Consider the following 13,154-nt stretch of genomic DNA (forward strand, 5'->3'; position numbering starts at 1 on the left):
TGTCTTGCTTTACCCTCAGTCCCTTTTCTTAGGAAACAACTGGCACCATTGAGTTCAGATATGTCCTATTTTCTTTCTGCTTTCAACTCTGTTATGGAGGAAATTAGGCAATCAAGAGAACTGTGTTCCTATTAAAGATGTGTTTGGTGGTCACATTTTTAATTTAAGCTAGTGAGAGCTCTCACTTTTACTGCTAGCAAAATCAAGTAAAATTTTCAAGTCTTGCCCTAAATTATTGGAGGTTTAGTTCCCAAGAAGGCTCTTATAATTTTGGTGCTTCTGTTCTTTTACTCTATGACTCTTCCTGTGGTCTGTCAAGTCTCCTTTCATTATATTTAGTACATGAAATCCATGCCCATAATTCAGGATTCCTGGTTGCAAGCCCAATATGCATTGCGTTGTCTCTTCAACCTAATTTGTGAAATGGTGAGTACTAATAAAGGGAGAATAAAATAGCTAATGAAGGATTATAAAGCACTTTGCTAATATAAAATGCAATATAAAAGCTGAATAATAGTCTTAATTTAGGGTGAAGGGTTCCATTAGCAGAGTAAAAATAAAAAGGACAAAGGGTAGTGTTGCTTTGTACCTTGATAACACTGTACAAATCAAAAGTACTGCTATTGATCCTCACTGCCCTGTGAACTCTCAACCCAGGAATTTGGCTCCCCTCTCTAACTCTTTAAGTATTTCCCTTACCCACTGAGTCTGGCGATGGCACCTCCCGAATCTCCTGACAAATGCAAACAGGATCTTCTGTTCAGCAGAGCCAACTTGATAACTGAGAAGATTCCTCTTCCATTTATCAGCATTTTGATTATCTTTTCATATCTCTTACCATCCGCACTTAGCAAGAAAAATAAAGAGGTTTGAGCAATTAGGAAGTAACAAAGAACTCGTAGTTCACAAAGAGCAAGTCAAGGGATGTTTGGAATATTTGAACATACAGCCACATTTGGTGTGAGGTGGCCTACATACATCCTCAGTGCCAGAGTAGGCTGGAGAGCTGATCAAGCTGCTTGGAAGCTGAAGCAAAGGAAACTTGGTGATATCAAATGGCTCCTCAACTGAAGTCTTTAAAATTTGGGCTTCAGACATATCAACTTTTCAGGGTATAAAGGCTGGAGAAAAGAAGTATAATTCATCTCTCATTCTACTAAAGGTAAGAAAAAAGACCCACTCAGAAAAAATATGGGGCCAGCCCCGTGGCTTAGCGGTTAAGTGCGTGCACTCCGCTACTGGCGGCCTGGTTTCGGATCCCGGCACGCACCGACGCACCGCTTCTCCGCCCGTGCTGAGGCCGCGTCCCACATACAGCAACTAGAAGGATGTGCAACTATGATGTACAACTATCTACTGGGGCTTTGGGGAAAAAAAGGGAAAAAAAGGGGGAGGATTGGCAATAGATGTTAGCTCAGGGCGGGTCTTCCTCAGCAAAAAGAGGAGGATTGGCATGGCTGTTAGCTCAGGGCTGATCTTCCTCACAAAAAAAAAAAAGAAAAAATATGGAATACTACAGGGAGTAAATCAACTCTTAGTTTTTCCATGCAAGTCACTAGTCCATGTCCTCATAAAATCTTGGTAGAGACTGGAGTTAACCTGAGACGCTTAGCCAACACTATGGCCTAAAGCCAATGAGGGGCAAGAGTTTCTTTGAGTTAATTCTATAGAGATAAAAAAAGAAATAAAATTATTTTTAATAGTCTCTAAATGGCTCCTGCCCTGAAGAAGCTTCCCATCAGATCTGGGAGATAGACTAAAGGGCCGAACATGATAAGAGCACTTCCAAAGCAATATAGCAAGAGTGAGTTAGTCTACCCATTCATTTCACATTCTCCCATTATGCATGTGCTGTGCTCTGTGAATTTGCATTCCCCATGTGTTGTTTGACAAATGGCCTTAAGACCCTTGTGCGTGAGCATGTGTGCACATACTATAGATCTACAGTCAGATTTCGGTCTCTTGAGAGCAGGAACCATTCCCTTTTTTTGATGAGGAGATAATTTCTTTCCCATCAGAGATTATACTTGACTCAGCACATTGATACTTAGGGAAGACAATAAAAGAGTAACCGGGTGTGGGTTATTAAGCAGGAAGGTTTTCCTGAAGTGCGTTTTGTTCGGTGTTATGGAGGAGATTCAGGTGTGATATAAAAGGGGAGGAAGAGAACTCTTCCTTGCTAAGAGGTCAAAATCTTGTAAAGCTGACTTTAAAACTTAAACTCATAGGGAGTATGCAGAAGTTTTCTGAAGAGAAAGCAGAAATCTGAAAATAATCATATCCTGATCAAATAACAAGGCAACCACCAAGTTTATTTGATCTCGCATCTGTTTATTAAAACAGATAATTCAACATGCAGTTTTTCTTAACATCTCCTGTGTGCCTGGTGTTATGCTAAGGAATGAATAAGACCTAGTCCCTGACTTGAAGGAGCTCAGGATCTACTTTACAGAAAGAAGGAAAGGACTAATATTTTAGTGAACTTTTACTAAGAACCAGGCATTCTGCTGGAGGAAATGGGTTAAGAGGGTGGGTCACAGTGAAATACTGACTGATACAACTAACTGTAAGAGGTAAGTGTCATTTAAGAATTTTGAATATATCTCTTTAGGGGAATGTATGGGGGAAAGTGTTTAATTCTGGGGACTGAGGGCTGGTCAGATGATTAGAGAAGGACGCAGTTTGGGCTGGGCTAGGGGTCGAGGGTATAAAGAGAGGGAGAGCTGTAGGACTTAGATCTTGGAGTCTCTGGCTCACTGGGGAAGGGGAGGTACCATTTGTTTTCTCTCTAGAGCCAAGGAGATAGGGAACGGTCCAAGGGAAAAGAAAGTAAAAGGAATTTAGCAGAGAACCAAAGTACTTTCCCATCTCATACATTTTTGGTAAAAGATTTCTTTTTTGTGTATGTATGTGAGGAAGATTAGCCCTGAGCTAACATGCGATGCCAATCCTCCTCTTTTTGCTGAGGAAGATTGGCCCTGGGCTAACATCCATGCCCATCTTCCTCTACTTTATATGGGACGCTGCCACAGCATGGCTTGACAAGTGGTGCATCACTGCACACCCGGGATTCGAACCTGCAAACCCTGGGCCACTGAAGCAGAGTGTGCACACTTAACCACTATGCCACTGGGCTGGCCCCTATGAAAGATTTCTTAAGAGCAAAGACAGTGTTTTTCTGGTGTCATTCTCTTTAATGCCTAGAACTCTGCCACAAGAGGCCACTTATATATCTTACTCTTTAGTTCCTGGGAGCTCAAGAGATGCTGCTATTAGGAATTACTAAAATATTCAGAGGATGGAAATATCAACTGGCACCAATGCCAAGATATCCAGGCACCATCCATAGAGACCCAGTGAACTGCTGAGCCCCAAATAGCAATCCCTTCCAGGCTCTCGCAACACCATCTCTCACTTTTTCTTTTATCCCCTGCCTGGAAGGCTACACTGTGGGTGAGAATAAAAATCTACTCTCCTATTGCATCGAGGCAGCTGCCAGCAGTCTGTTTGCCTTGTTCTTTGCTGGCAAATCATTAAACAGTACCCCCAAAGCAGGCCTCTTCCCCAGGGCCACCCCATGGACAGGGATTCAGAGCTGTGGTCAAAGGGCTGTCAGCAGTCAGGCTGGAGCTCTTGGGCTGTCTCCAACACAAGCCTCTCCTGACTGTTGCCTCTTCTGAACAGAAGCCTCCTTGGCCTGATCTCAACCCCCTAATGGCTTCTGAGGAGAGACTCTGGGCATCTGAGTTGGCTGGTGGCTTGAATAATTGTGTCCTTCTCCCTTGTAATTTCTAAGTGCAACTACCCCTATATCCCCTCTGTTGTTTCTCTGTTGAAGCTCAGGCCCATGCTGCATATTTTTTTCACTTTGCAATGTAAATGCAATATTGTGTGTTACTGCCCTGGAGCTGGGGACTGGGATCAGCCAAGCAAACTCTAATAGCTTCACCCCATCCCCACTCACAATGTGACAACTAAAACCTGAGCATAGATTTAGTTGAGCTGGCCCATTTGGTCCGCACAGGGCAAGCCAGTCATGGAAGACAGCAGTATGGAGCAGATTTTGCAGGGCAACTTGAAATCTTACACCCTCTGAGCAGAAGACTAGGCCTGAAAGATATGGAATGTGTGTGAAATAACCAGGTTAATTTAGCCATTTCACACTCTTGCATTGAAATCACTAAACTTAGCAATGCTTGAGTAGCTCTGCTGGTAGTCCTGATATGCCTCTGGCATATTTAAATAAATAATCTGATTTCCTCAAGTTTAATTTCCTTGGTCTTTTTCCACAAGGACTGTCTGGTTTTAGTCTTTGGCTTTTTCAGCATTAAAATCTTAACCTGAATAATTACTTAAAAGCCAACACTACCTGCTTCCAGCAGGTTTCTAAATTCCTACCATCTCTGGCATGAGTTTGGCTGGAACAAGAACAGCAAAATCATCAAGCAGACTGTGTCAAGGCTGTTGGCAAATAGCACGTGGGGTTAAGTGTAAGCACCTGTGAGAGTTCAGTTAACTACCTCACTACGGTAAGAGTTAAGGCCATGCCTAGGAAGGGCCTTGGCCAAAGCTGCCTCAGATCTTTATCCTGGAAATGAGCGGAGTAGATATTACCCCTAGTGATACTGCCACCTGTGTCAAGCCCTCAGCTTTTCTGCAGAGTACCTCTTTGAACAAGACTTAGCTGAATGAGGGGCCTCAAGTGGTGCTTCCTAAAGGATGGAGGTTGGTGAAGGTGGCAGGATCTCCCTGGGACAGTGGTCACTAACTGAGTGGTAGAACTCAGCTGACATTTCGGGACCTCTTAGTACAATTCTTGGTGGTTTGAGCCCTGAGTTCCTCACCTGGTGGAGGGAAGGAGTCCAAACTACATGACTGGGGTGTCTTCTAGGGTCTTGACTTCATGGGCCTCAGAAGCTTGGTATCCTATTTCGTAGCCTTCCTTCCAAAGAGTGCTGATGTAACTAAAAGGATATTTGATGGGGTCCCTCTCATTTGCTCCTAACTTCATGAATAGCTTCCTGATGCCCCTGTAACGAGAGGTCATTCTGGGCTGAGTCAGGACAAAACCTGTTCCTATATGGGAATATAGTGGACAAAAGCCCTACCTCTTGAGTGGTTGAGATTTTTCTCCTATTCTTTGGTTACTGCCAAATAAGCTTTCTTCACTGATGTCAATTTATTTCAAATCAACTCAGATAGTTAGCTCTTTCTTCTCCCTTTCTCTTGCTGCTTATGACTCTGCTTATGACCCTGTGAACCACCCATACAAAGACACCAGGCAGAGTGTGGGGTCAGGAAAACCCCACCACGGAGGCCATTGTAGGGTAAAGAGGTCCAGTTACATCATGGAGCTTGGACATAATCTGAGATGAGGATAGGTGAATTTTTAAATAGAAGAATGAAGTCTTTAACATGGGCTGAGAGAGGGAGGGAAATGGTAGTCTGGTTGAATGACCATTATTTGGGTCTGAGCTTCTGTGACCTCTAATTTCAGGACACACCTTTCTCATCCTAAACAAACATAGACTGTTCACTGGGAAAGCATCTCTGAGCAGTGTCTGGGTCTGGCTGCCTTTGTTGTGGCTAGGAGAAGAGATGAGATAAGCCCTAGGGAAAAGGAAGGAAGCTGAGGTTGCTGGGCAGAAAGAGCCTAGGCCCAGAGGGAAAATGAGCAGACAGACCTTTCTTCTTTCTTATTGCTAAGAATGATTCAAGTTTGAAAATTCTAGAAATGGGGGTCGTGAAGCCTTCCATGTATTGTTATACTCAGCTAATGTTTTGTACCACACAGAATACCTCCCAGCATATATACCTGGAGGTGGCATGGTGGAGTAGACAGGGTACTGGGCTTCAATTTTGGAGGCCTCAATCTCCTTTAACTAGTTGTGTAACCATGGGCAGTCTGTAACTGGAGTCTCATGTTCCTCATCTGTAAAAAGCAAGTTTTGAAGTTCCCTTACAGGTATGAACCAGGCTCAGCTGTTAGGAATTCACATCTCTTTTATAAACTGTATGGCAACTGGATTCAAATTGAGTTTTATTCATTCTTTCACCAAATACTAAGGGCCTACAATATGCAAAGCCCCAGACTGGGCCTTTGATAAGCTCAGTTTTTCCCCTCAGACTTTGTCACCCTGCTCCCTATTGGAAGCTGGCACATCATTTCAGTTCTTCTCTTGTGAGCCATCTTGCTCACCAGCGCCCAGGAGGTTTTCTGGAACAAGTAAGACATGCTGGAGGCCTCTGTCATCCATCTTCTCTCTGCTAGTCCCCTCCCATCAGGTGGCCCAAAGTTGTGCTCCTTTCACCCCGCCAACATTATTTTCTTTTGTACCTTAAAAAATTACACAATTAAGCGAGAATACATTTTCCCTGTAAAAACATTTTAACAAAATACATAAAACTAAACTCCTCTTGACAATTCCCAAGCCTCCCAACTTAATTCATTAGAAAACTCAGCCATCCCAAAGAGATGGCAACAGGCTAAGGTAAGGATGGGAATAAGGTCTAGAGGTTTCCAAATGCAAGCCTAAGCAATCACCGTTAGGATCTAACCTGTAGTTGTGAGCATCGACCTCTTTAAATAAAGGGCAAGGTGACCAAACTGGGCCTCAGAGGCTATTCTGGTGCTGGGAGCCGGAAGTAGCAACTCCAGGCCAATCTGTTTTTTCCCAACCCCATAGCTACGGGAGCTTGACTTTATGATGCTGGTGTGTCCTGCTGCCTGAGATAAAAAAGTCAGGTAGTTCTAAGTTCAGGTAATGGAGGTTGCACAGGGGAGGAAGATTATAAAATCTGAAAAGAGGAAATGGGGAGAAGGGTGCCTTTGATGCCTGGCCAATGTTCCTGATTACAAAGGCAAAATTGTAGCAGGCAGTAAAGTTACCTGTCCAAGGCCTGGGTGAAGGTCTGTACGTGGAATCAGAGAAGTAAGAGATTATTGTGGCATAGGTGGGGAGAGGAGGGTGCTGGGAAACAGGAGATAGTAAAGAATTGCTTGCAAAAGCACACACCCCAAGAGGAGGAGATCCTACGGATAAAGGAAGACCAGCATTAAGTTCGGGGCTCAGTTGAGCCCTGGAATGCCCTTTGTGAGGAGGTGATGAGATCACATGGCCTCCTTCATGGGAAGGAGGCGGGCTGAGAACTGGAAGAGCTTGTTCAGTGGGGTTTAGAGGGCTGAGCACAGGAGGCAAGTGACCGTGGATAATGAGCTGTCCCAGACTGCACCTTGTGGAACGCTGGCTTTCAGAGGCACTGTTGACGATCGCCAAGGGAGAAGCAGTCAGAAAGGGCTTTGTCCCTTCCAGGAATAAGGAGGGATGCAATAATAAAAACCCCTACCATTTAATGAGCACTTATTGAGTGTTGGGCTCTGGGCTAGGCACTTATATCCATTATCTCCAGTCATCAAGATAATCAGGAGATATTTTGTTCCCATTTTGAAGGTGAGGAATATGAGGCTCAGAAAGGCTAAGTAACCTGCCCAAGGTCATACAGGTAAATAATGGAGTCAGAATTTGAACCTTAGGTCTGTTTTGGGAGGAAGGGAATAAAATCAGAACCAATAAGTTTAAGCAGGAGGACAGAGACATAGAGAACAGATTCAAGATATTAAATGTAACACATACCACTAAAGGACAGTACACACATCTTTATGTAGGTGTATAAAATGTATGTGAAAAGCTGAATTCTCAGCCAGAGTGTCCTGGACCCTGAGAGCAAGTCCTCTTAATTTGCTCTGCAAGGCAATAACTGGGAGAGGGGTGTCCCAACTCCTGGCCTTCCAGGAAGACGCAGATACCAATCCTTAAGCCTACCAAGTTTCCAGGAGCCCTTCCTAGCCACACCCTCCCTGAATCCTGCAAGCCCACTTCTTTTGGCCCTCTCCAGGTGTCACTGAGAGGACAGGTGGCCCGATGTAGAAATCATGTTTGCATCTTCATTATTAGGAAACCTTGCACCCCAAGGAGGCAGATGCATTTGGATCTGTTTTCTTCTCAGGGGCCCTGTTCCCAGCTGAAAATTCCCTAGAGGAGGGGGAAAAGACAGCCTCTGTGTTGCACCCAAGGAAGACTAACTCTGCCTTGCTAGGTAATGAACAGCATCCTGGTTGAATGGCCTTTGTTTTTATTTTTAATCTAAGAGTACTCGAAAAATTCTCATTGTAAAAGAGTCAAACCATACAAAACTGTGTTGAGTGTGGTTTTCATGCCACAAATATGACTATACAAGAAATATCATGGTACTTTATTTTCTTTTTATCAAATTAAATCTGACTTTAAGGTGCTATCCCACTAAGTGGGTGGAAATTTATTTTCGTGGGAGCTTCCCCCCACGGAGCAGCCAAAACTGAAATATCTAAGAGACCCATCTGATATTTGTCCCTGCTGGTCACCACAAATATGCCCATTGCCCAAGCACAGCTGTTGCCTTGAAATCCATGTAGGCACATCTTCTTTGCCAGGGTCCATCTTCCTGGTGTCTACCCCATCTGGGGCACAGGCTGCAGATTCCCACAACTTGGCACATCCCCAGGCCCCTCCCCACATCCCTCAGGATTCCAGGGACACTACCCCCCTACACACACCGTCCCCCATACACACTCCTTTCTGCCTTCAGGACACTCACATTTCCTCAATGAGTTCAGTCTTTCACAAAAGCCAGGAAGATAGGTCTTGAGCAACATTTGCTTTTGGCAAATGCTCCTGAGGCAAAGAAATAGAAGGCCAGACTATCTTCTTGGAATGGGAAGAGGGAAAAGACACAGAACAAAATATAAATAGCTCTCATTCTTTTTTATTCTTCCACAACAGCAAAAAATAAAACTCACATTAATATTTCAATATATTATCCTATGATTGAAATATTCAAAGCAAAACACCAAAGTTTCTCTTCACCATCTCCTCTATAATTGCTCTCTGAAAGCCACCATTATTAGGATTTTGCTGTGTATTGTGTTATCTTTAAAGTTAACTGTCGGGCCGCCCCTGTGGCTTAGCGGTTAAATGCGTGCGCTCTGCTACTGGCGGCCCGGGTTCGGATTCCGGGCGCGCACCGATGCACCGCTTCTCCGGCCATGCTGAGGCCGCGTCCCACATACAGCAACTAGAAGGATGTGCAGCTATGACATACAACTATCTACTGGGGCTTTGGGGGGAAAAAAAAATTATAATGTTAACTGTCAGTTGTCTGGTTTTAGACCTTCAATATTTAATTTAAAAAAATACGTAGCAGGCACTGAAGGGGCAGCAGAGGTCAGCCATAGCCTGGAGAGAGGGACAGAAGCAGGCAACTAAAATACCGGGGAATAAGTCTATGGGGAAATACCAGGTGCTAAGGGGGCCCAGAGGAGAGGCCTCCAACCTATCCAGACAGAGCAGCAAGTGCCGAAAGTGTTTGGGGACGTGAAACAAGTTGTTATTTCTGGAGCACGGGTTGCCAGGGGGGAAGGTGTGTGGGAAGGGAATGTAAGCCGTGAGCAAGGCATGAAGGCATGAGCCTCAGAGCAGGCAGAGCCTTTTAAGCTATGTTTAAAGGCTCAGACTTTATTCCAAGAGCTATGAGGAGCCTTTTAAGAGCTTAAAGTGGAAGAGTGACACATTCAAGTTAGCATTTTAGATCAGTTTGGCTTCAGCGTAGAGAACTGAGTGGGGTGAGGTGACCCCAGTTAGACTTCAGTCAATTGGAATAGCAGTGATGGTGGCCTGTATTAGAGTAGCCATGGTGGGAATGGAGGAAAGAGGACAAATGAGAGAAATGTTCAGGAGGTAGAGGTATTAGGATCTGGTGGTTGGCTGGTATTGGTGGCGGTAGGGGAAAGCAGACAGAGGAGACTAGGGGGACAACATCTGACTTGGGTAGCAGGTAGATAGTGGCTCCAATCCCTAAAATAGGGAACACTGGAGGAGCGGTTTTGAGAGATAAAACAATTAGTTCAATTTTGAAATGCTGAGTTTGAGGTGTCTCATTTAAGTTTCTTCAGGTAGAAACGCCCAGGCCCTACCTGTTGGACCTGTTGGACAAAAATACCTGGAGCTCAAGAGAGGTCTAGGCTGCACATATGTAATCAACGACCTCTATGTGGAACCTGAAGCCAGGGGATTGGCTGGGGTCACCCAGGGCCAGCATGGAGAGTGAAAAGAGAAGAGGGCCTAGGGCAGAATCCTGGAGGTCACCATCAGTATTTCAGGGACTCGTGTTTGGGCTTAGGGAACACATCATTAGGAAGGCAAATTTTCTTGGTAGTGAGTTGGGGGAAAGTATCATGTTTTCAAAATCAGATGGAAATTGTTTTTAATTTTTTTTCTTTATCCTACTTCTTTCCATTTCTTCTGCTCTCAACTGTGTAATCCTGGGTATATTACTTAACTTCTTAGTGCCTCAGTTTTCTCATCTTTAAAATGGAGACAATAATAGTTTCTACTTCATCAGGTTGTTATGAGGATGAAAAGAGTTAATACACAAAAGTGCTTAGAAAAATCACTGGCCCACAGTATTTACTCAATAAATGTAAACTATCGTCGTCGTCATCATTCTTAGCATGGACAATGGAAGGATTGACTCTGTGTTCATTTGGAGTTAGACTCCCGAGGATGGAGTCAGACAGAGCTGGGTTCTAATCTTGTGTGACCTTAACTTCTCTGAGCCTCAAGCTTCTTTCTCTTCTTTAAATGGGGATGATCACACTTACCTCATAGTGAGATAACATCTAAAGGCCCTGGCATGCCAGAGGCATTTACTAATGGTTAATTTCCTCCCCTTCTCTCTTCTGTAATTGTTAATTCAGGACCATGGAAGTCCGGTGACACCAAGTTTTTCCCCCTCCACCTGTCAAGGGATATGTATCCTACAATATAGCCTTGCTCTGTACATGCTGGTTCCCCCTGTGAAGGCCTGGGGGCAGAGTGCTGGCTAAATGTTTGCAAATCCTTCTGTAAAGACTATTCTCCAAAGTGACTTTCCCCTCTCCCAATTGACCTTCCGGTCAGTGAGAGGCATCTTGGAGTCATGAGAAAGCTGGACCCCGGGTAGGAGTCGGGGAGCAAGCAAAGCAGTAGACTTCTGTGGCTGCAATTTGTTATTCCTGGAGGGAGCTCTCGCATCTCTTATTCTGTTGGAGCAGCTGACGTCTGACTCCTCACCACACTGACTGTCCTCTGTAGTCACCAAGGAGATCCTTCTCAAGTGCAGATCTGTGGTCCCTGCTCCATGGGACCTTTCCAGCCTCATCTCTTGCCTTGCCTGTCATGCCAGACCTAACAGCCCTCAGTCCCTCCCAACCCCTTGCCTCCATGCCTCAGCACAGGCCGCTTCTTCTGTCGGGAATGATTCCTCCCCCTTTTTGTTGGTCCACTGGGTGAACACATACCTATTCACCTTCCAAGGAAGCACTCAAGTCACCTCTTGTGAAAACATCTCTGCCCTCCTGCATGGGATTGTTAGTCCCCCCTCCTTGTGCCCTCCCACAGGCCCTTGAATAAACTTGCATCATAACATCGCAGTACAATGTGTTTGCACACTTGCCTTCCGAGCTTCTTTAAGGCACAGAGCCTATCTTATTCATTGTCAACTCCTCAGTGCATTGTACAGTACCTGGCACCAAGGGGGCCTTCAGTGTTGGTAGAATGAAGAAATGAATGGATGTGTTGTTGGACAGATGGGCAGACAGACAGACTAATGGAGCTTGTTGAGACAGGGGCTACAGCTTCATTGAAGTGAGAACAGCCCCCAACCTTATGCCCCAGCCTTTTTCTTGGGGTGGGGGTGATGCATAACCTTTCTCCCACACTAAATCTTGATCACAGACTAATAATCCTTAAATTTTGGGAGCAAGGCTACAATTCAAAGCCAGGTAGTGCATATGCATTGAGAACCTACTGTGTTCAAGGGCCTGCAGGGATACAGTGAGAGGAAATAGCCTGAAAGTGCTTTCACAGAGTGACTGCTTCTAAATCCATCATCAACATAATCATCTCTGCAAATTCAACATTCTCTCTGGTTCCTCTGATGGTTCTTTCTGGAAGTCCTTTAGACTTCAACAGCAATGGAGAGGAAAGTGTGGGCAGCTCCCTAGTAGGAAATCCTCTTTCTTTCCAGGATACATTGCATGTCCACAGTGTGGGAGTTCCTGGCTCATAGGATTATCCAGGGCCAAATAAACCATACTTTGTTCTTACAGCACTCTGGGAAAATTAGATTCAAATGGGCGTTGGAATCACCTTGAATGAGAAGAGAGTTTCATCCTTTTGATGGGGGCATCCTCTGGTCTCTGGTAGCACAGGTTGGGTACTTCCCTTTTAGTTGTTGCTCAGCACCAGCCCAGCTAGAGGCACAGGGTCTTGGACTGGACCTGCCATACCCTCAGAGCAGATGGGCTGTGTTGGCTTCATCTACACTGCATCATTCCTGGGGACAGGATGAACTCCTAGGAATTGTGCTGTTCAAGGCTTAACTCTTAGCCAAGCCTCATCCCAAAATAGTCTTGTCTCCCTGTCAGCACCCTGCTTAATCCAAGCCACATGAGGGATGGGAATCTACAGGGCGACAGCTGCCTGGGGGCATTCTGGGGAGGCAGGAGCACTGCCTTTGAGGAGCAAGGAGGGAAGGCAAGATTCTGAAGATACTGATATAGGAACAACTGGGTTTTCTCTTAGCCTGGGGTTTGGGTAGCAGGTAGAAGAATTAGGCGGTGAGAGAGGCTGGGGCAGAGGAGCCTTCTGCGTCTGGCCAGTTTGGAAAACCAGGGCTTGAGCGTTGTTGAGCAGCTCTGCAGTAGGCTCTTCATTTAGATCCCCCTTTTGGATGCCCCTCCCTCCTGTCTGCCCCACTCCATTTATCCTTGGCCCTGGCACCCCTGAAATGACAACCGATAGTTACTAGCTTACTATGAGGCCATCTAATAAGAAAGACCTCTCTTCCGGCCCAGTGGTGCAAGCGGTTAGGTGCACGCCTGCGGTGGCCCAGGGTTCACCGGTTCGGATCCCAGGCGCGCAGCGACGCACCACTTGTTGGGCTATGCAGTGGCGGTGTCCCATATAAAGTAGAGGAAGATGGGCATGGATGTTAGCCCAGGGCCAGTCTTCCTCAGCAAAAAAAGAGGAGGATTGGCAGATGTTAGCTCAGGGCCGATCTTCCTCACAAAAAAACAA

At 45.3% G+C, this 13,154-nt stretch overlaps 1 protein-coding gene across 1 annotated transcript in view; it reads left to right on the forward strand.

Annotated features, from left to right (window-relative positions):
- Positions 1–13,154, forward strand: part of RNF43 (ring finger protein 43) — a 61,172-nt gene that overhangs the window by 31,624 nt on the left and 16,394 nt on the right. The window lies entirely within an intron of this gene.

This window comes from Ceratotherium simum, chromosome 16 (assembly GCF_057802395.1).
Source record: "Ceratotherium simum simum isolate JZ-2026a chromosome 16, ASM5780239v1, whole genome shotgun sequence".
In the NCBI taxonomy this organism is placed as follows: Eukaryota; Metazoa; Chordata; class Mammalia; order Perissodactyla; family Rhinocerotidae; genus Ceratotherium; species Ceratotherium simum.